The sequence below is a fragment of the Paroedura picta genome, chromosome 2 (assembly GCF_049243985.1).
Source record: "Paroedura picta isolate Pp20150507F chromosome 2, Ppicta_v3.0, whole genome shotgun sequence".
Classification (NCBI taxonomy): Eukaryota; Metazoa; Chordata; class Lepidosauria; order Squamata; family Gekkonidae; genus Paroedura; species Paroedura picta.
The window spans coordinates 55,363,003-55,387,001 of record NC_135370.1 but is presented as its reverse complement, the minus strand read 5'-3'; the positions used below and the strand labels follow the sequence as shown (position 1 = coordinate 55,387,001).

The window sequence follows — 23,999 nt, the reverse complement described above, 5'->3', positions numbered from 1 at the left end:
TCACTGATCACTGATCTTAATCTCTCCCTGGAATGACTTAACAAAGGAATCTTTGGACTCTGGCAGTTTCTTAATCCTCTCTAATAGCCCTGGCACCATTCTCTTAATAATTTATTTCGTTTTTAGATGATCTAACTCAGCCATTTGCTATCAACAGATAATCAAACCCATTTTAGAACGTTGCTCTGCCACACCAAGCATCTATTTAAATAAGAATGTAAATGATGCAACTACAGGAGAAACCCCTCACTACATTATATCACTCTGAAGGTTTCTCTTTAATTAATGTTTCTTTGTCACAATCTTGCTGGAACCAATAGCAAGTCTTTGTTTCTTTATTTCAGACTGGTTAATTACTTCAAGCACATTGTTTTAGCGGCTAGCCACCCAAACCTGGCCTCATAACAAAAATCTGGGTATTTAAGGACCACACAAGATGAGGACTTGTGTATGCTGTTCCTGGATCCAGAACATGCATCCAGCTTCCACACTGGTTTGCCTTCCCGCTTCTCTCTTCACAGACTTTTCCATGTCATGGGAGGTGGCTGTTGTTCTTTCTCTCACCCAATATATCTATCCTCTTTTGCATCATCTCAACCAGTTCTTCTTGCTTTTTTGCTTTTTTAAAACAGGGTGAAAGTGTGTTAGGAAAATTATTATTTAAAAAAAATCCCTTTTTTTTTGGTTGATTTTAAAATTTGCCTCTGCTTGAGATTTCTGGCTAAGACACCCCCCCCCCGTATATATATGGAAAATATCACTTATTTCCCCTGTCACTCAGCACATCTTCCCGAATTGCTAATTCTCCTATCATATATTCAGATACACGTTTATTTTATGCAACAGTTCTGCTGCTTTTGTGTACCTCTCCAAGACTAGTAATATATCCCCTATTCCCAAAACCCAGTTCCTCATTCTTGCCTGCCTTTTTAAATTAACTGTTGAATGTTGTGTGTTTTGAATGAAGCTTTCTTTTCCATCATTTACTCTTGTTAATAAAAATACTCTTTATTTTGAACAAATCTTCTGTTTATGCAAGATTACTGACAGGCACAATTTCCATCAACATTGGTGCTTCAATCCTGGTTGCCCCTTCTTGCACAGTCTTCCATGCTAATTCCCACCAAGTAATTGGAGTTGTGTTAGTATTGATGGAATATTCTTCCAAATAAATGTGTTTCAAATTGGGTCATGTGAAAATCATGTGTGTTGGATACGTCAGCAGACTGAAATATTGGGAAATACTTTTTTAAAAAGAACAATCAAACTATTCTACAATTCTAAGTTATTTTATAGAGTTATTTTCTAGTGGGGGGGAAACTTGGGAGAAAAAACTAAAATTATTTTCCATTTGGCTTGTTTTATAAACACTATTTAAACCATATTGCCTGTTAATATTAGAAGGAAATTAAAGCTCCTAGCACAAATTGACTTCCTAATTGGAATTCCTAATTGGGGTTCCTAGGTTACCTTAGACTCAGGAGGGGTAGCGTCTCAGAATCTAAGGGGGAAGCAAGAAGGAAACTTGGTAGAAAAGCCTTTCCTTCTAACTAATTTTCAGATCATGATTCTTTCATATTTCTTAGCGTGTTTTTATGATGTATTGAGTTTAGTTTGCTGTCATGTTTCTTGGAGAGCAATCGTAAGCAGATATCTCACCGGACTTCTGTTGTGAGGAGTGGAAGGGAAGATGATTGTAAACCACATTGAGACACTTTGCGGTAGAAAAAAAGCAGGGTTCAAAAACGCAGGATGGTATAGTGGTTAAGAGTGGTGGCTTCTAATCTGGTGAGCCGGGTTTGATTCCCTGCTCCTCCACATACAACCAGCTGGGTGACCTTGGGCTTGTCACAGCCCTGATAGTGTGGTACTGACGAAGTAGTCATTTCAGGAGCTCTCTCAACCTCACAGGGTTTCTGTTGTGGGGAGAGGAAGGGAAGGAGATTGTAAGCCGTTTTGAGACTTCTTCAGGTAGTGAAAAGCAGGGTATAAAAACCAATTCTTATTCTTCTACACTGGGCTGGCTGCAGTGTATCCTGGCAGCGTTCCCTGGGCCCAGCAGCAGCAAATGCCAGTCACTGCTTCAGGCCCAAGTGCCACTACAGTGGATGCTAGCAGTTCCTGTGGGCCCAGGTGCGAAGAGGAGGACGCCAGCTACACTTTGAGACCAGGAATGGTTGTGGCTGGTTGCCAGGCTCAGTGGTAAGTGATGGGGCCTGGAGTCTCTCCAGGCTCAGTGATGGGAGGGATATGGATTTCCCCTATGAGTCTCATAGGACCCTTAGTTGTAATAATATAATTTTTCCTCGGTGTCCCTTTTAAAACCCAATAAGCTAGTCTCATTCTGGTACTAAAATAATACAAGGTTATTTGCTGGAATTATCAAACAGTTCCCCAGCTGCACTACAAGGGAAGATGTGGCACTTTTTACGTGATGCATGACTTGGGAGGGCAGAGGCTATAATGTATCCATTTACTGTCACTTTTCATCTGATTAAAGATCCTGCTTTAATTCCTAGCACAGCAAGAGCCAAATTGACTCACATCTAAATTAATGGTTGTGGGCCAGCAAGCCTCTGAGAAAATTATTGGTGATTTGGGTTGTGGCAGGAACTGGAAAGTAAGCCTCCCATTGTCACTGGTCCCAACAAGGGGAAACATCCAGTTCACAGTCCAAGATACATGCCCTGTATCAATTTTTTCCATTTTAACCTGGGCTAGTCTTTGGGCTTTTACCCTGACAGATCTGGCTCCAAACTGCTTTTGTTTATCCTCTGATTTCTGCATACATTTTGGTATGTTTCATTTTTATTTCAGTTTTATTTCATGTTCATTAGAGTCTACTTTTACCATTGTCTTTTTCTAGAAGGCATTTGGGAGTTGCTCCTGTGGGAGGAAGGAGGGACATTGCCATCTTGGTAGTTTGGGAGTTAATTCTGGGTTCAGGGTTTTTATGTGATTATATTTTTTATGTAACCCACCTCGAGTTTTAGGAGGAAGGCGGGTTTATTATTATTGTTACTATTAATAATAGTAATATTTCTATTGGTTTTCTTTATTCTACCCATCTCCAGCCCACCTCTCAGTTATTGAACTACCATAATTATCAAACCACTCCCTCTCCTCCTCCTTTGCTGATTTATTTTTAAATTAAAACTTTTATGTTGATATATTAATATAAGCACAAAATCCAGTTAGGTTAATCAGGCTCTCTGAATTCTATATATTTTATTTCTTAAAATTAACTTTCTACCACTTTCTCTGAGACAGGGGGATAGTGGCTAGAAAGGCGATGACCAAGGAAAAAGCTTTCCTTTTCCTGGTATTTTTTCCTAATATCTTTAGTTTAGTCTTTCTTTGAAGGACAGCCATTTTAAACACCTTGATCATATTGATGACCAATATTTAATGCCAATTTTAGGGTAACATTTTTAAAATTAGTAACATTGTGTGCAGAATTAAAAATATGGCCTGGAGTGATAATTGAGTAGAAGGATGGACAGACAGGCAGACCAATAGGCTTGGGTCTCCTTTCAAAGAATGGATTTTTCACAGTGGAATAGGATTACCTCATCTCCCCTTGCTGCAGTTCATATCCCCTCTTGAATGCTGCTCTCGGAATACAGCAGAATTTCAGGAAGATAGTGAAAGGGAGTCAAAAGTCTGCAGTAGGATGGAGGACTTGGTGAAAACTGCTCCCTTCCTGTTTATTGATATTTACCATGAGAGCCATCTTATAGAAAGATATTGTGATGCTGGTATATTTATTTTCAGCTACTTTCCTAATAAATCTATATATGCCATTCATCTCTTTCGCCACCCCTCAAGATCTCTTTCCTGGTTAAAATATACCCATCAATATACCGTATATACTCGCATATAAGTCAAGTTTTTGAGCCCTTTTTTAAAGCTGAAAAAGCCCCCCTCAGCTTATATGTGGGCATTAAAAAAACAGCTTCCAGACAAGACTGGAGGGAGGATGTGGGAGACAAGTATACTTCCCTGAAGAAGCAGAGGCAGGAACAGCAGACACGCAGCAAGCCTGCGAGGGAAAGAGCAGTCTCTTGCCTCCCCCTCCCTGCCTTAACAAGCCTAGCACGAGGCTAGCAGGTGTTGCAGGAAACTCTGAAGCCTCTGTCTCAGAGGGAGAGCAGAGAGCAAAAAGAGGAAATGCCCCTAGATGAAGGGTTAAAGGCAAGAGGAGTCAGAGGGAAAGAGGAGGATGGAGGAAGGTGGAAAGAAGGAAAAAATCCTGCCCAAAACAGGTGGGAGGGGAGGAAAGGAGAAAAAGCTACTATCCAAACACTACCTTCTTATATGTGAGTCAATACGTTTTTCCAACATTTTGTGGTGTAATTAGGTGCCTTGGTTTATATGGGTGTCAGCTTATATGCGAGAATATACGGTACATATGATTTTTTTTGTCTCTTTGTCCTTCAATTCTGTTGCCCATTTACTCAGGCATTTTGCTTAAGCTAACAGAATCCTGAAAAAAGAGGCGTTTTCTAATTGGGATGTTTACTCCAAATCATGTATGAACAAATTAAACAGCATTGTTTGTAATACAGATTCATGGGGACCACATTACTTACTGATGTTCATTATGAGTAATGTCCATCCTTATCCCACTCATTAACTTGATATCAGTTCTGGAGACAATCTGATTCTGTGGCATATGGATGATGCCTATAGGAAAACTCAACAAACATCCACCCAGGCCTCCCCCTACCTCGCCCCCACCCTCTCCTCTTCTTTCCCCCCTCCTTTTCTTCTTGACCCTTTCCTCTTCTTTCCCCCCTCCTTTTCTTCTTGACCCCATGGGGCCAGTGGCTTTAGACAGTAATTAGAATTGTTTTTAATGTTTTAACCTTTTTATTATGGAAAGGATATATATTTATGAGTTGTTGTGAACTGCCCTGAGATTGACCATCGATGAGGATGATATAAAAACATCTAAATAAATACATGTCCACTTTGCCCCAATACTGTTCCTGAAGGTATGCTGAATGGACTGCAGGAGGAGGAGGAAAGAGAAAAATCTTGCTCCATAAAATCTATGCATGGTTGGATATAATGTTTTCCCTCCATTTCAAAGGCTTCTTTTTGTCATACTGTCTGATAGACATTCTCATTTTTTTCATTCCCAGTGTTTTTTTTTAATATATATATAGGAGATACGTTTTCAGATGAAAGTCTAAATTTTCTATATGCCATTGTGGCATAGTTTTATGTGTTATAATAACCCAATTTAAGATTTCAGGTAGAAAGAAGAAGAGTTGGATCTTATATGCCGCTTTTCTCTATCCAAAGGAGTCTCAAAGTGGCTTACATTCGCCTTCCCATTCCTCTCCCCACAACAGACACCCTGTGAGGTGGGTGAGGCTGAGAGAGCCCTGATATCACTGCTCAGTCAGAACAGCTTTATCAGTGCTGTGGTGAGCCCAAAGTCACCCAGCTGGCTGCATTTGGCGGAGTGCAGAATTGAACATGGCTCGCCAGATTAGAAGTCCGCACTCCTAACCACTACACCAAAGTGTCAGAGGCCTGACTTGGAAGAAGAGTCAGATCTACAATTCTTATCAGGATCAGTCCCTGAGCCTTAGCCACTGCCCACAGTCTCAGGATCAGAGGAGTTAGAAACCCAAAGGTTGAGCTGCAAAAGTAATTTTTAAAATTTTCAAATAATTATTACATAAGGTTCAACATATTAAAAACATAGACATCATAATTTTAAAACATCACATTTCTAACTACACATGGAATAGACCAACATAGAATGAACCAAATGCATTTTGACCCTGAGCAGTTTTCCTCAGTGGTCAAATTTTTATGAAAAATGCACTTATGTATAACATCAAAAGGCTTGATGGGTGGCAAAGAAAAACTGCTAGGTGCTGCTGCAACTAGTCTTTCTAATGTAAAGGTATCTGATTTGGAGCCCACCCTCTAAAATATGTACTTCCAGAGGCCACCACTCTCTGCATTTGTCCAGCTCTAAATTACCAGTACATTCCCACGTGGGTCAGAAAAAGCTTTGTCCCTCCAGAACCTGTTCCTGACTTCTTGGGCCCTGATTCCCTGTCTTAACCTTCAGCTTGTAACTTGACTACGGACTTTCTTCTTGCTCTTATCGGACTTCACGTGTGAGTGACTGATTTCTGGCTACTGACCCTGGTTTCTGTTTTGAGACTATGTCTTTGCTCACACCCTTAAAATATCTGGCTGCCTGTGCATCTCTCTCTGCTGCACCTGGAGACTTGCCAGAAATAATAGTTGGCATTGACTAATCAATTTTCTTTATACACATCAGCTATTTCACACCTTTTAGTTCTTACAGGCTTTTCAGATGTTCTTAGGCTTTTCTTTCAGATGTTAAAGTTTCCTTAATCCGAGATGTTTTTTCAGAGTGTTTATTCCCAAAACACATTTATTTTTCTCTGTTCTTTAATCTATAGAACTCTCCTGAACTTCCTCTAATGCCTAGAAAGTGAGCACACATAGCTTGTATGATAACTTTCTCCATTTTGGGGAGTCTCCCACTGTCTTCTGAGGTAACCGAGGCTGGTTTTCATACACACATATAATTGTAAATACACCCCTGATTTCCCTTTACTAAGGAGGCAGGGGTCCTCATTCTCTTCCTCAGATGGATTCTTTTCCCACTTTGACCTAATTTGGGAGAAATACGTGACTACAGAAATTCTCAAATAACTGCCCTAGTTGTTCAGATACTTTGTGCATTCATTAGCTGCCAATAGAAACCTATACTCCCTAGAGTTTCTCCTCAGAGGAGTTTACCAGCTAAGAATCAGACCTCTCTCAAACTGGTCTTCCCTCCAGCCAGTAGATAAACCCAGCTGTGGCTGGCCAGTCACAGGGCTCAGAGCCTTTCACAATGGTTCTATCTACCTAGTGAGGATTTTTAACTCCTCATTGACTGTAGCTGTTTTTTCAGCTCTTAGAGCCTTGTCCATCACAAGGGCTTTATTAAAGCAAGCTTCACATGTAGTGGAATGTAACGAACATACTTGTATCTATAAAATTGCTTTAAATGTGGTATCTTAAAGAAAATGTCAAACTGGTAGGAATCTGAAATCTGTATCAGTATCCGTGGAAATCCCAGTTCATGACTTAGCAAGGCTTTTTTGTTGTGGTAGTCATCAGTACTGAGGGGCTCCCCAATTTGTGATGGGGAGTTGATAGAAATCAATATGACCCTATATATGAGTACCTGCACATTTTTATTTTTATAAAAAACATCCACTGTATGTTACACTCTCTACTAATAATCAGCTGTATGTTACACTCTCTACTAATAATACTCTGTGAACTAATTGATAGCATAACTCTGATATAGACTGTAAATAAGAATGAGACAGGACCTTTGACATCCTGATATAATTCAGTCTTCATTGTTATTAGATCTGCAGTATGCACTTTTTTCCTCACTAGCTGCAGTAATGTATAATGTTTGCCTTAGGAAGAAAAAAAGTTTTCATGCTTGGTTGGGTTGGGAAACAAAAAATAATATATAAGTATAGAAAAGTTAACAAAAATGACCTCCATAGGTATTGCTGAGAGACATAGCCAGGAGTCAATATGTGCAGATAACCTTCACCATGCAACAGCTTCAGAATATATTTTTAATAACTGAGGGCATAATTACACTTTCCAATCTGAACCAAGCATCTCCAATCTAAACCAAGCATCTCCTATCTGTGCGATGGATCACTGTTCCACAGTACATTATTGGAGAAACAGAAATACAAGTTTCTCTTCATTGGACACTGTAGTGGAGATTGCAAGGGAAAATATTCTTAAAGTTGCGCTATCAAAATTTATTTCAAGAATATATTCCAGGTGAGAAAAGGGACCCGAGAAAGAAAATCCATATCAGGCATTTTTCTTCAACTGGTGGTTTTATCTTTAATTATTGGCACTGGACTTATGTTTATTACCTGTTCTCACTCTGAATGCAACACAGTTACTTACAATGTAGTAGTTGGCAATTACCTTTTATCAATCATTGAACTACTAGTGACCTCCAGGAACATGGCAGGGCAGGGCAGGGCAGGGCAGAAATATTAGGAATCTCAAAATGGTGGGAATAATCCACTTAGGAAACTGTTCTAAATGTTACAGCTGGGACAAGGATTACTTGTACTGGGCAGGCTGTTTCTGTTGGTATTTATTTTTGGCATGTCTACTGAAGATGCTATCATTATGCCTCCAGAGTTCTTCTTTTAATATGGGCTTTACAAAAGGTTGGGGACCAAATCCCAATATCGCTTTTGTCCTCAGGATAAATGGGGGAGGGGGGGATTCTAGAAGAAAAATTATAACTATGGATAAATAATGCACCTTTAGCTTTCTAACCACACAAGGCGGATTTTTTAAACATGGCATTATTGGTAACAGCCTACCCTAGCCCTGCCTGTAGCTCTAGCTTTGGTTGCATGGGTAGCATGGAAAATAACTTGGAATTTGCTGCCCCTTTCCCAAACCTGCATTCCTGCACCTGCAGTTGCTAGAGCAGAGACTGCTTGTGCAGTCTTCAGACAGGGCAGCTACGACATTTCTGAGAAGGGTTCGTAATATGTCCTTCCTGCTTTACTATTACACTAGGCTACTCATTTGAGCTGAATTATTACTTTGTGTAACAGCCCCTCTCTCCAGAGGTCTCATTAACAAGTTTTAACTTGCCCTCCATGTTCTCTACACTTGAGGCAAATTGATGTAGTCCCATGCCATGTCATTGGACTCTAGTACTACTAAAGCTTTTAAGAGTGATTTTACTTTCAGTCAGCAAGTTAAATTGAGAGGTAGGATTGTCCTGAAATTGTATGATATTCTCATACCTGAAAAGTCCTTCTGGTATTTTCTAATAGAAATGTGTGATTTTTTTGTTGTTGTTTCATTCCATCTTCAAAAGTGTCATTCATTTGCATGGTATTGATGATTTTACCTAGAGCTGCCAACTGAGCACTGGTAACAAGTGGAATATGGAGGGAGCATGCAAATCTCCATCAGTTCAATGGTGTGATGTCACTTCTCACATTGAACCTGAAAGTGATGTCATTGCATCAGGGATTCTACTGAAAAATTATGTTTTTCTTTCTTTATTTTAGTTTTTATTTATAGTTTTTTAGCTTAATGGATTTATGAATCATTGCATTGTATTTTTAAAAGTTTTTATTTATAAATACATTTATGAAACTTTATAATAGCATTACAGCATCGCCCTGATGCAAGGACATCTTTCCAGGGTTCATACCAGTAAAGGCACCATTGAAGAGATGATGATTTCCTCTCCCATTTTGCCTTCACCATTTTACTGAGTAGTGATTGGGATCTGGGGCTTCCATGTAGGATATTTCACTGGGCTGGGTCTGTAGGAGTAGGAGAACTAGTATCACTGATTATACCCAGCAATTCTTGTTATTAGATTTTGTTTCATCAAAGGAACTCTCCATGTACCAGTATTACTAGTGATGGAAATTAACTGCAGCATGGTATGATCTGGTTTTATGTGAACAACTGAATGAGCTGATAGAATGTGTGGAAGTGGACAATGTGAGTTCTGAATGCTTCCCATGTTATAAATTCCCTGCAGATGGAAACTTAATGTGGAAACATATTTCAGTCAAATCAGATACTGTTCAATAAAATTTAGGTTTATCAGCTCCAATATACTGTCTTGAATTGTACTGTTCTTTCAATGGATTTAGTATCCTATGACCTCAGCCTGCAGCATATTCAAACCAAGTCAAGCATTCCTTTCAAGTCCTATGAAAGAACCACAATATTCCTGATAGGTTACCAAGAATATGATACATGAAGGGGACCTTTCTGAGGTAATGGGGGGACCTTGTAAATATCTGTAGGATAATGACTAGGAAGCTTCCCCCCCTCCCCTCATGTAGATATATGTAGGAAAACAGCTGTAAAAAACTGAGTCATCATACAATTACAACTAAAACTGAAACTCAGCATTTTTATAGCAGGGAGACAAAGGTACTGGCCCATTTCTCACTCTCTTTTAAGTAAAGAATCCACTCCAGTGATAAAGGACAACTCTAAACAATTTCTATAATAAGGCAATTGTTCTGTACCATTTTAAATACAGTGATTTTCTGTATCAATTGGTCTTATAGGGAAAATAAAATGCCTTCTTCATTCTGAAGAAAAAAGTTTAAAATATAGGCAATTTAGATGAAACAATTTTTCAAGACACAGGAATAGTTTTAGCATCATGTTGACACTGTTAAAATATAATAAATTATAATCTTTATTATGAGGGGGTAAGTACTTTAAAGGGGGTAATGAGGCAGCCAGCTTCCTCTTCTTTTGAAGCTGAGACAGAAGAATCAGAATATGTACCTGTGGAATGCCCATCTGAACCAGCAAAAGCATTAATGGATGAAGGTTTCATTAATGAAGGTTGCTCATTCTAGCAGAAGAGAAAGGGATAGAAATCATGTTGACACTCATCACAGGTGTCTCCTGAACTGGCATAATCAAGGACAGGAGGAGAGACTGACAGCTCAATAGATATAGTGCCCATTAGTTTGTATCGTTATCACTGGTTTTGGCTCCTAACAGAGTTGTTGCAGGAACAAATATCCAATGAGCTGTAACTGCTGGGGATGATAAAAGGTAGACACATAACAGAGCCAAGTGTGGGAGCAACCTTTGCTCAAACCACTTTGTAATCTAAGTCTTTGGTACACAGAGTTCTGTGCCTTGTTTGTTAACTTTGTGCCTGCTTTACAGAGAGGAACTTGTACTCTGACTAACCAGAGCCAATCCTGTCTAGCCTCCAAGATCTGATGAAATCAGGCTAGTATGAGCTACCCACTGTACTAAATAATAAATTGTAAATGGAAGAGTGACTTTTGGTCAAATGAGAGGAGCAAAGTCTTTAAAAAGAAATATATGTTATAGAGTTACCAACTCAAGGTCATGACATTCCTGGAGGTTGGAGCCTGGGGAAGGCAGGATTTGAGAAGGAGATGGAACTCAGCAGAGATGTTATTCCATGGAGTTTACACTTTAAATTTGCCATTTTTCTCTATGGAAACTGATCTTTGTAGTCTGGAGATAAGTTAAAACTTCGGAAGATTTCCCATTTGCACCTGCAGATTGGCAACCCTACTAAGTTAATGGTAAGGAAAGGGAGGGTTGAACTGTTAGATGAAAAGCAGTGAAAAAGAGTAATAAAGGTGGATTATGAATTGTAGAGAACCTGAATAAATTCTTTGAGCTGCGCTTCAGTGTGAAAGATAACTGAAAGACTCACTTTATGAATATGCATTGATTTTCACACCAATTCATTTATATTAGGGGAACACAGGACAATGGAAATAAACAGCAAAAGAGTGAATATGATGCATCAAATTGATTTCATTCCTTTCCATGGCTCTTGACAGTCTAATTCAGAAAGTTTAAAGAAAATACCAAGGAGAGAAGAAGATGCCTTCCTGAGATTGTGAAATGTTTTGCGTTGCATGTGTGAATCTGCCATCCTGGGTAGAAGCATAACACTCTCTACTTTTGCAACTCTGCTTTGCAGGCCTGGATATTTCAGTGCCAGGCTCTCCCTGCTGACCCTGTCATCTGCCTTCACTTCCTTAGGATGAAGAAGGAATGCCACTGGTTAATGCTTTATTTTAATCACAAAAAAAATGATGCCATTTCTGCTCTACATATGCAAAATTTTGAATACTAAAATAAACATTTCCCAATTCCATGTATTGAGGGGCAAACCAAGTCACAAATAATATAGTAGTGCTGTATCTGAACCTCTGGTATTAATCCAGGGAATATGAATATAAATGGCTTAAATTCATTGATTCATGCCTGATTTAGAAGCTTTTCACATTGCCATTCCAAACTGGTTGTTATCCATTGTGTGGAAGCTGCTTCCCTGCAGCTTTTATCCTTGTTGTTTGGGTAATATTGGGGATGAGGAAATGTATGGAAGGTATGGTAAAATAGTCCTGCTTTGGCCTGCAGGCCTTATTTCACCATGGCATCCAACATCCAGAGGGGCTTTTCTCTTTCGTTGTCCACCACCTGACTTTTGTAGGAATTTCCCACTGGTAAGATCAGGACTCTCAGCTTCCCTTCCAAGTTCTGAGGCCTTGCCTCTATATCTCCCACTACCTAGCTCCTGGTTACCATGGGGATATCTTACTGCCTTGTGAACCACTGAGGGAATAGCCACTTGCCATCTGATTGCCCTCTCCTTCTTCCAGGTGCTCCTTTCAGCATGTCCAGGATGGTGGAGTTCTATGTGGTAAAGAGAACCACTACCGGCATCAGAAATTATAAAGTGTTTATTCAAAAGAAAATGTTTACAAGCATACTCTTAGTACAGCATCTAACAGAAAAGGTTAAAATGCAATTCCCCTCTCTCTCTACACGTGTCATATAAAGCAGGCTCCTTAGCTTAGGAATTTTCAGGTTTTTACAAAAGTTCCATTAATGTCAAGCTTTCTTCAGGTGTGCAGACCAGTAGATGGCAATGGTTGCCTCCCCGAAACCTCATTTAAAATTTGTGTCTCAATGAAATACCAATTTAAAATTTGTGTCTTTCTTAATGAAATCAGTACAAATGAGCACCTCCTCCTTGCTCCTAAGAGTTTTATCATCTCTCTTTCGCCTCCCATTGACCAGACTAGGCTGGGTCACAAATCTTTTCCTGAAGTCTCTCTGTCACTTAATTTCTCCAAATCTCTGTTCCTTCTGTCTGACTGGAGGTGGGGCTGCAGGTCCATCCATTTTCTCTAGCTAGATCTATTAGCATTTCTAAATGGGTGGCTTGGGCAAGGATGGAAAGTCATTGCTGAGCATCACTTTACAGTACAAATATCTTTTCTTTGTTTCAGCAACTGAAAATTCACCTTAGTCCCCAAGTGATTTCTTTCTATTTTGAGAGTTGGCTTCCAGTGTGACCTCTATGGCTGACTGATTGCTTCTTTCTTCAGCAGAAGAAAAATGCAGACTAAATTAACAGCCAGTAGGCTCCCTGGGCTGAATCTATCTCTCTAGATAAGCGAGATCTTGAGATTTCCCAAGCATTCCTGTGATAACTTTTTCTTTCTTTCTGTCCAGGTGGTGAAAATTGGAAGTTTCTTCTTACCTTAAATGAAAGCAGTTGTTGGAAGGAATTGATCTTAGGTGTATTATACATTAGGCATTTTAAGTTGGCTGAGGCACATTTTCTAAGTGGATGATGAAGAATACTCTTAATTGACAGAGAGCTTCTTATCTCTGATGAGGCTGAATTCCTGTGACATGATTCCTTTTCTCTCAAAGCTATGATCTGAGATGTGAGCTATTGTTTAACAATTTATGGCTTCAGCCACAGACAAACTTTTTTGGAAGTACTGAAAAATCTTATTTTTAAATAAGACTATTTGGCTTTGCATGGTATGAATTTGTCTTTTCTAAAATATGCTTTTATTTTTTTTTGAGACTGGATAACAGCTCCTGAATAAAGACTGAACAGAGAGAGAACTTCCTGTTCACATTTTTAGAATTCCAATTTGGGACATTCTCACTAACAAAGATATCTTACAGAAGTTATGTTGCCATGGGAACAGTCTAGCAACAGAATTGTCTAATAATAGAAGATTAACTATTTCATGGCTATACTATAGACTGAATTGAAATAAATCTTGAGTCATTTGGCACTGGATTGTGACTTCTTCCTTTTCCCTCTCCCTTTCTCCTTCCTTCCTTCCTCCCTTCCTCCCTTCCTTCCTCTTACGACTGTTAACCTAATAGCATTGCTGGAATTACTTGACTAATGGCGAAGTCAAGTCAATAAAATACAGGGGAAGTCTTCAAAGGACCAACCAAAATATATATAACAGAAATTTTTGGAAATTAAAAGTGAAATTAATTTTCTAAAATAACAGTTCTCCAAGTAGCTGACAGATGAACTATAGAAAACTGATATCTTCATGTTGGAAATAACGGGAGAGGTGGATCAAATTAAGGAGAAAATACAAAACTTGGAAACTAAGAGTGTGGATACAAATTTAATAATGGAAAAAGTTGGATAACTTCATGTTAATGGAACTGAGAGAGAAAGAATTCTGAGAATGTGGGATTTATCAGGGATCACTGAAGAAGGTATCAGAGAGAGGACTGTTGTGGCATTGGCATGTTTCATATAGCAGTTGGTGTTTGATGGATGATTGGAATGGTATCATTTATCCATGAGTGGGCAGATAATCGTAATATTTTTATCTGAACCTGTAAGGCAAATGACCAAAACATTTCTTGATCTTACTGCCAATTTAGTTTGGTAGATTATATAGAGAGACAGAGAAATGGTAAGTCTAGAAAATATACTTATTTTTGAAAACGGCATAGATTCGTTAAAAAATGTTTTGGATGTCTAAAAACATCCCAATATATCAAAGGTAACCATGTAAGTTAACCATACAATGAACATATAACTTACATAATATAGCTAACCATAGCCATTTTGGTAGACAGAAGTCATATTATAGACAATGTTCTGTTAGTAGACCAGGTCCCCCAGAAGAGATTTCAAAGTAAAGGATTGTGTTTTCATTTCTTTTGGGCAAGTCTCTCTTTATAAAATTGATATTGTTTCAACCTTGACTGAAATTCTCATGTATGCTGTTTTCCCAATGAAATTCTTTTTTGTAGCTTTTTGAAGAAGAAGAAGAAGAAGAAGAAGAAGAAGAAGAAGAAGAAGAAGAAGAAGAAGAAGAAGAAGAAGAAGAAGAGTTGGTTCTTATATGCCGCTTTTCCCTACCCGAAGGAGGCTCAAAGCGGCTTACAGTTGCCTTCCCATTCCTCTCCCCACAACAGACACCCTGTGGGGTGGGTGAGGCTGAGAGAGCCCTGATATCACTGCCCGGTCAGAACAATTTTATCAGTGCCGTGGCGAGCCCAAGGTCACCCAGCTGGTTGCATGTGGGGGAGCGCAGAATCGAACCCGGCATGCCAGATTAGAAGTCTGCACTCCTAACCACTACACCAAACTGGCTCTTTATTTATCACAGCTTATTTGGGAGCCTCAACTCAGTGTTTTGTTCATTGGTTTGATTATCCTACAACTGAGTAGTCATCTGTTTTTCTCCTTTGATGGTGACTGGTATCAAAAGAGATGGAGTGTGATGCTCATTATCACCCAATGAGCTGAGCTTTGAGAACCAAGCTTTGAGAACCTGACTTCCATAGTGGAAATAACCCCTAAGACCACAGCCTAATAAAGATAATTGTAAATAAAGATAACCTAATAAAAATAAACTTAATAAAGATAAGTGTAAAGTTCTGCATCTGGGTCAGAAAAATGAAAAGCATGCCTACTGGATGGGGGATACACTTCTAGGTAACACTGTGTGTTAACGAGACCTTGGGGTACTTGTGGATTGTAAACTAAACATGAGCAGGCAGTGTGATGCAGCGGTAAAAAAGGCGAATGCCATTTTTGGCTGTTTCAACAGGGGCATCACATCAAAATCACAAGATGTCATAGTATACGGCACTGGTCAGACCACACCTGGAGTACTGTGTGCAGTTCTGGAGGCCTCACTTCAAGAAGGACGTCGATAAAATTGAAAGGGTACAGAGGAGAGCGACGAAGATGATCTGGGGCCAAGGGACCAAGCCCTATGAAGATAGGTTGAGGGACTTGGGAATGTTCAGCCTGGAGAAAAGGAGGCTGAGAGGGGACATGATAGCCCTCTTTAAGTATTTGAAAGGTTGTCACTTGGAGAAGGGCAGGATGCTGTTTCTGTTGGCTGCAGAGGAGAGGACACGCAGTAATGGGTTTAAACTACAAGTACAACGATATAGGCTAGATATCAGGAAAAAAAATTTCACAGTTAGAGTAGTTCAGCAGTGGAATAGGCTGCCTAAGGAGGTGGTGAGCTCCCCCTCACTGGAAGTCTTCAAGCAAAGGTTGGATACACACTTTCCTTGGATGCTTTAGGATGCTTAGGGCTGATCCTGCGTTGAGCAGGGGGTTGGACTAGATGGCCTGTGTGGCCCCTTCCAACTCTATGATTCTGTGATTCTATGATTCTAATACACAGTGACAAATTCTTTCATCAAAGGATATTATACCTTAAACTATCTTATAAAAATCAAATCACTTAACATTTACATTTGTAATTTTATCACATATCACTCTCTCTCTCTCTCATTATCAAAGAGCAAATTTGATCAACATAACTGTAATTGTCTTCTCTCCATAGGGCTTCATGATGTAGACGTGATGTTGTGGTGATTTTCTGATGTTTTTAATTATCAATTTAGGTTGGGTTTCCAAAAACTGCTCACTAAATGTCCTCACGAAAACAATATAATTATCTTCCCATGCAGCAACATCTCAGTTACGGGTAACAGTGTGGTAATGGCTGCCAGAGACCCATTGGCGAACACGTACCTGAAATACAAAGCTCTTGTAGGGAACAGAAAGTGCAATGATATAATTATCGTAATGACTAAGCAATTAAGAAACAACATAGGAAGGATTTAAAGGCATGGTGTGCCTTACTATATTGGCTGCTCATTTTTACTCTTAACAAGACTCCTTGATTAGGGCATTATGGAGGCTGGCCTCAGAGGGGGAAGAAAATACACACTTGGTGAAGAAACACTTTTTCATCACTATAAGCGAACTAACGCCACTGGAGTTATTAGCTGGGAGTACATAAGAATTCATGTGAGAAGCTCATAGCCGTCTAGGAACTGCTGCTATGGTAACAGGGCATGGATAAAAAGGATAAACATTTGATAAAAGCAAATGGGAAAATATCTCTGCCTCCAGGCCTTAATAAATATGTTTTCGTTGTAACTGGATGCTTTACAGTTTGATATTCTTCAAAGCAGAAGCAATGCTCAAATAACATCTTCTGTGACTAATCACTCACTTTTACAAGGCTGACTATAGCCAGGTGAACATCTCCTGTTAAAGTGAAGTAATACTTTCTTCTCCCACAGAACACCTTTGCTATAAACGTAAGTTTAACTTATGCAAATAGATTTACAGTTGGCATGTGGTGGTGTGCTAAATAATTTGGAATTCTTACTCTTCTCTGCTGCAAACTGAAGTTCCCCCTTCTTGAGTTCTCAGTAAAGCTGAATTTCATATTGCTGGCAGGCCACTGTCTGGAATTCTGGTTTGTTGCAGATGTTTACTTTCAGCCATTAAATATATGCATTGAGGTGCTGACACAACAAACAAAACTCACGGTACTTTGGCTTTTGGCCCAGTACCTGTCCAAGTGTTTGCTTAGTCCATGCAGAAGCATCTTGTTTCCAAATAAGCCTGCAGTACAAACCTTAATCCTAATTGCCTGGAAACCTCATCAGTGGGATTTAACTCTGAGTAAACATGGTAAAGATCAGTGTTTATTGCTTAATCTGTGAATTCCCATGCTGCTGCTCGTGATAATACAGAATTATGTATGTACTAATCAGTCCCCCTGACATGGGTGGTCCAGGCTAGACTGAACTTGTCAGGGTCAGCCCTGGTTAGTATTTGGATGGGAGATCACCAAGGAAGTCCAGGGTTACGATGTAGAAGGCAGTGGCAAACTACCTCGGTTCCTCCCTTGCCCTATGATGTCATCATAAGTTAGTGACAACTGGACAACACTTTATACACAGAATGATCAGACACATCATGTTCTTCAGTCAAGCAAGTCGATTAGGCTGACCTTTGTCAAATACAATGCGTTTGGCTTTTTAAAAAGCAAATTCCAAATAAATCTGCTGTTTCTATGAAGAATTTAGGCATTTTGAAGAGAATTGGGGGTTTCTTCATGGTTTTGAGATCTGATTCTGCTTTAAAATATGAGCTTATAAAATAGAATCCTAGTTAATCTAATAACAATATTAAATATCATTACTAGATTTAAAGCCCATTGTATCGCTAAATACAATGGGCGCTAGCCACCCCCACCCCACCACAATGGCCTGAAGGTTCTTTCCTGCCCCCTCCCACCCAAAGTGGCGGCTTCAGGGCCAGGAAAGAGGCCCCGAAGCCTCTTTCCTGCCCCAAAGCCTCTTTCCTGCCCCAAAGCCTCTTTCCTGCCCCGAAGCCTCTTTCCCATGCCCTCCCAGCCGAGCTGGCGGCTTCAGGGCCGGGAAAGAGGCAGGGCCGGCACATCTCCGAAGCGCCAGCCCTGCCTCTGTCGCAGCCCTGCTTTTTTACTCTTGGTTTCCAGAAGGCTGGTATTCTTTTCAATACCCAACCCCTTTCTCTTGAAACAACAGTACTCTTGAGTTTTTAATTGGCTCTTATGGTCACTAAGGGCAGTTTCTAACTACACCAGGGATCTCTGCCTTCTTCAGAGGTAACTCCCTGCATGACAGAGTAGGAAATATTCTTCTCTCTCTAGAAGATCTATCACTTTTCTTTGACCTGAATGGGAGTCTGTGCCTACTTCCCAAACTTCCTTGTGAATCTTCCCCCAGTTCTCAACTTCTTTCAAGGAAGGGTAAAATTGACTAAGTTAAGGCAGAAATCTGACAGAATCCTCCTCACTGTCTAGTTCAGAAGTCTTTCTCTGTTCAGTTTATGCTAACCAATCAGATTCCTTCAGGCAGCCTGTCACTGAAAACTCTGTTTTTGTGAAGAATTAACCATTCACAGTCCTTAGATGTTTATGCAGAACTTCTAAGCTGTTAGAAATGCAGTCTGTCACAGCATGAACCAAGGAGCAGACAGGATAGATTCTATTACAAAGAATAGGTAAAGAATGACATTTGGAATATCTGCAGCCTAACTCTATTAATGTTTTTTTTGCGGTGAATCCTACTGAGTTTAATACTTTACTCTGAAATAATATTGTAGCCCGAATCTATTAATTCGCCTTTAATGAAAAGCTATTGATATTTCTGGTGTCTGTTTAATACTGTTATTGTATATTTTTATCATTTGCATGAGTATTATGTTCTTGATCAATTTTACAGGCATCTGTTCTGAAAACAAAAAAAATTAAAAAATTCCAACCAATAATGATAACTAAGGTTTAAGTTTTAATTCTCTCTGCTATGAAAACTCCCGGGAGGTATTGTTAACTGACCTTGACATCCATTGGCGTATAATTCTTCCATTGTGGTTCACTTGCTTGGACATGTTCAGTCTGATATAGCCAATGGAGTTTCCATCCTCTTTAAAATCATTCACAGCTCTTACAATGAGTTATGCTCTGGCACAGCTGCCCTCCTTGCAGGGCACAGGTTTCAAATACATCTGGCACTTTGATAAGGCTATGTCTGGAGTCCTCCATACCAGGTTATCTAAATGAACACAAACACACAGGCTCATACAGCATTCTTCTGAGAGGTTGACAGTGTTTTCATTCTTTTTTAATGACATTAAGTCAAATGAGCTTCCAAATGAGATAACAACTGTTGCTGAAAAAAAAAGCACAAATGAGAGTTTAAAAATTCAAAAAAGGGATTGTGCTGAAAAATGCAAATACAATAAAGACCTGATACAATGCTCAGGACTGCCTAACAACCCGTCTATCCATCCTGTCTGCTCCTGAATTCTGTATTTACCTTCAGACTTACCTTTCTGCTATCATATTCTGCTACAACCCTGCCACAATACTTGTTCTCCCAGCTCTACAATTTTATCCATCTGAAAGGCTCCTTGTACAACTGACCCTTCTTCCGTTTTGCCTAAAACTGCCTCCAGGAACCCATATGATGCATAACTCTTGCATGCCCTTCAAATTTTTCTTCTAAATCAAGCTTTCTTGTGAGGCCCTGAGTGTGACCTCTTTTTACTCCTGATGCTAAACCTAATCTTATATGAATGAATATATGTTTTCTCCTTTTTCCCCCACCTTCCTTTCCTTCCTCTTGAGCAGTGGTCCCCAACCTTTTTATCACCGGGGACCACTCAACGCCTTTTACTGAGGCCCAGTGGGGGGGGTAGTTTACTCCTCTACTCTCAACCACTGCCCTAACGCTCTCTGATCGCTATGGTAATGTTTAAACATCCCTTCAAAATAAGATACAGACACGCCACAACAATGAACATAAGGAACATTTTATTTTCGTGGAAATTTTAACTCATGACAATGACAAATCAATGGGAACCCTGAGCTTGTTTCTCTGCAACGAGATAGTCCCATCTGGGAGTGATGGGAGAAAATGACACCCAAAGTGTGTTGTAAAGGGCTGGGGGGGGGGATGAAGTAAAGGGCCGGGGGGGGGAAGGTGTCCTTCGCGGCCCACCTCCAATTAGTCCACGGACCACATGTGGTCCATGGACCACAGGTTGGGGATCGCTACTCTTGAGGATGTTCTCACCAGAATGCCCTTCTCCCATGCAACCTCGTCCGGTCTTGTACCTTGACCATGGATATTTCTCTCTTTCAAAATACTGGCCTCCTTCTACCCAGCTTTATTTCTGCACAGTTGTTATTTTGCCTAGATTTGAGAAGTGTACAGAAGGTAATGATTAAATTACAGAAAACAACCGCTCCTGTTGCCATACTCTTATAAGGCTCCTTAATTGGTACCCACGTTGTCATATTGGCATTTCTCATCCATTGACATTTTGACAGTAATTCTATATGGAAATAAATTAATTCCTAAAAAAGCTCTCACTTTCCTTCCCAAGCATCTGTGGAAGCTGAAAGAGCACTTGAGCATGGAAATGGACCTTCAAGACACGGCAGCAGGGCAATGACAATCTACAGAGCTCAGTGTTTATCTTGGGCTGAAAGTATTTCTGCTTTTGTTATGAAGCACAGAGGAATTTACAGATTATTGTACTAAGAAATGTAGCATAATGCTTGTAAGAAAGCCAGAAGAAAAAAGGAAATCACGAGGCACAGTGATATAGCAGTCTTCTCTATGTTTATAGGTGAAAAGGTTATAACATAAAGTCATAAAGAGTCAACCCGCTTTTTGTTTTATCTTCGTCAGTGGTTGCTCTTCCAATATACTGTCATAGTAGTAGTCGTAGTATCACATTGGCAAAATGCTCATAATCATCTGGGGATTTCATAAAGTACCCCACTGTGCCTCGTGATGTCCTTTTTTCTTCTGAGTCCACATTGAGGAATCCACGGTTCTATACTTGTAAGAAAGCCAGTGCATCTGACAGCTTGGCACAGTGGTTATTATTTATTTATTTATATTTATTTTGTTACATTTCTATACTGTCCTCCCATGCAGTTCAGGGCAGTATGCAATAAGAGTTCACAACTCACAATCCACTGTGATGCTGGTACAATATAGAGAATATATCAACAATTAAGGACTTAACAGTATGAAGACCACAACATTATAGCTGTGTATTCATCCAAGTCTTTGGTTGAGAACAGTGTGCACCTACTGCATACTGCAGTTATTATCAGGCCTTCCCCTATATACTGACATTATATCTACATTTACTTAAACGTATTGATGTAATAGTGTATATTGTCCAATAGTGTATATTGGAGTTGGGTTGATTGTTGCTTTTATGGAGGAGCTGTATGGATATTTTACCCTATTTTATTATTTACCTATTTTATTCTATTTTCAGGTTTATTCTAAACCCTTAGTTTGTTAGCCGCTCCAAGACTTTGTGAGGGGCAAGATACAAATATGTGAGTGAGTGAGTGAGTGAGTGAGTGAGTGAGTGAGTGAGTGAGTAAATAACATTCAACCTTAACCACTTAAGTCTGGGTATAACCTTGATTAACGGGTGGCTGGTCAGGATTCATCCTGTGCTATATCAGTTGAGTGCATCTGGTGGTAGTGAGGGGGCTTCTGGGGGCCCTAGTTGGTGGTATTGCTTTGTTGGCCTCAACCAAAGGTGTGGTAGAGGAGCTCCATTTTGCAGGCCCTGTAGAACTGTTTCAGTTCTGACATGGCCCTGATCTCTTCTGGAAGTCCATTCCGCCAAGTGGTGGCCAGGACAGACAAAGCCAAAGCCATGAAATCAAAACACACACCTCAAACTGCACCTCCCCTAGCACAGGCTGGGTGCTATTTTGCATATGGCATTAAAAAAAAACAGCGCATAAAAAGCCAGTTTTAGATCCATATAGTGGTTTTAGATTTATATAGCGGGCAAGGGGCAAGGGAACCCCCCCGGCAGCGCCAATACCCAGAAACCTGCCCCTTGGCCTATGAAGGCCTGTGTTGCGGGCCAAGGGGCAATGGAAAGTCCCCCCCCCATGGGCCACACCACCCGGAGAGCTGCCTGCCACCGCCCAAGGATGCCCCGCAGCTTCCTGGTGAATAGGAGCCACCGCCCCATGCCCATCTCTTACTACACATGCTGCTGCTGCTGCACAGTGGCTGGGGGGGAGCTGGGGCCACGACCACCCCTGCTGCCGCTGCTGCTGCCCCCTGTCCCCTGTCCCAGCCTGGATCCTGCCCATGCCGCCACCCTCTGGCACTGACAAAGGCCCCGCCACCACCGCCTCTCTGGCCACCCTGCATGGCTCTGCACATGCCCCCAGTGAATAGCACCACCTGGCCCTGAGCTCACCCACCTCGGCCAAGTCCTTCTTGCACCTGACCTGCTGCAGTGGCTGCTGGTGCCCAGCATGGAGCTCCAGTTCTGGGCTGCTGCCCTCACTGTGCCGAACTGCCCTCATTCCTGGAGGCGGGCATTCCATGGGCTGGCCCAATCTGGACATGCCCAGCTTTGCTGCCCACTGGAGCAGAAGCACTGGCCGGACAGCGGGTTCCTGTGTCCTGGACAGCGGGTTCCTGTGTCCCAGACAGTGCTGCCCAGAAGGCTATTTGACAAATATTTAGGGGAACTGTGGTAAGGATAATATCACTTCACTTTTTTTTCTTCTTTTGTTCTGCTGGCACATTGCTCAGTTCAGATCAGTTTTTCTTCATCCTCAACTTTTAAAGATCATAAAACAGCATAAAATAGTTTTTTACAATACCCCTGCTGTAATGTATGAACAGTTTAAAACATTACTTAGAAAGGTATCCCTCTGTTTAGGCTTATGCAGGAAGTGACCTAGTGAATCTACTGGACTTTGGATTTAAACCCACATATGCTTATTCTGTGTCCATCATTCTCCACTGAACCACACTGTCATTATTTGCAAACCTCTCTCTGTCTCAGTAGACCTTCACATACAAATATTTCTATGTGTATTTGCATAGGTGTGTAAATACTTTGTATTATGAACAGCAATGTGATTATTTTTGCTAAATGCTTCATGCGCTGACCATAAACTTTAAGAATTTTTAATCGGTTTGATACACAGCCTAGCTGCTTGTTTGCTTTTAGAAATTCTAGAGCAGTATTACAAGGAGGGGAATCTTCTCTCCTCAGTAAATTTTTAAATTCATCATAGTGATTCCAGGAAGTCAGCAAACACGCTTGATCAAATGCTCACTGACATAAGACTCTCACCAGAATCCTTGCTACTCAGCTACAAAGCAATTTTACAGGTGTCATCCTGGCCCAGACAGGTAATAGGGATGGTAGTTAGGATTGTTAAAATATGCTACTTGCCATCCCCAGCAATTTGTAAGAACTTTGGCACAAACTGGAAATAACAACAGATGATCAGTAGATGATGCCATTATGAGAAAAGTATTCAAGAACAGCCCACTTGAAAATAACATATTAAATCAAACAAACAATTCCCTAAACTGGTTATTTCTCTGTTTGTTTTGGATATTCACCCAGTGAGGGCAAATCAGAGGCTCCACGGTGCTTCCTGATGGCACGTCAGCTCCTGTGAGTTGCCCTCAGGGTGGGGGAGGCCCTCCCCCCAAGGTCCAGTCAGAGGGCTGGAACATCATTTTATTTATATATATACTAGTCTTCAAGCCCACTGTATTCTCAATACAGCGGGTGCTAGCGGCAGGCAGGTGGGAGGGAGATAGGTCACGGGAGGCGCTGATAGAGCTTTTAGTGCATCAGATGCCTCCAAAGCATGGAGGTGGCAGGGTGGGGTGGGGTGGCATGGGGCTCTGTGGTGGCTGGGATGGGCGGGGCACATTCTGGTGGGCGG

At 40.6% G+C, this 23,999-nt stretch overlaps 1 long non-coding RNA gene across 4 annotated transcripts in view; it reads right to left on the bottom strand.

The window, feature by feature from the left end:
* Positions 1–23,999, bottom strand: part of LOC143829385 (uncharacterized) — a 90,784-nt gene that overhangs the window by 22,664 nt on the left and 44,121 nt on the right. Inside the window, exons 4-6 of one of the 4 annotated variants that reach the window (XR_013228138.1) lie at positions 20,323–20,442; positions 19,083–19,299; positions 12,207–16,450 (exon numbers count right to left, since the gene is read on the bottom strand). This is a non-coding gene — a long non-coding RNA (uncharacterized LOC143829385). Of the gene's footprint in view, positions 1–12,206; positions 16,451–19,082; positions 19,300–20,322; positions 20,443–23,999 lie in introns of those variants that run through there. The other 3 variants (XR_013228137.1, XR_013228136.1, XR_013228139.1) reach the window with 3 other exon arrangements.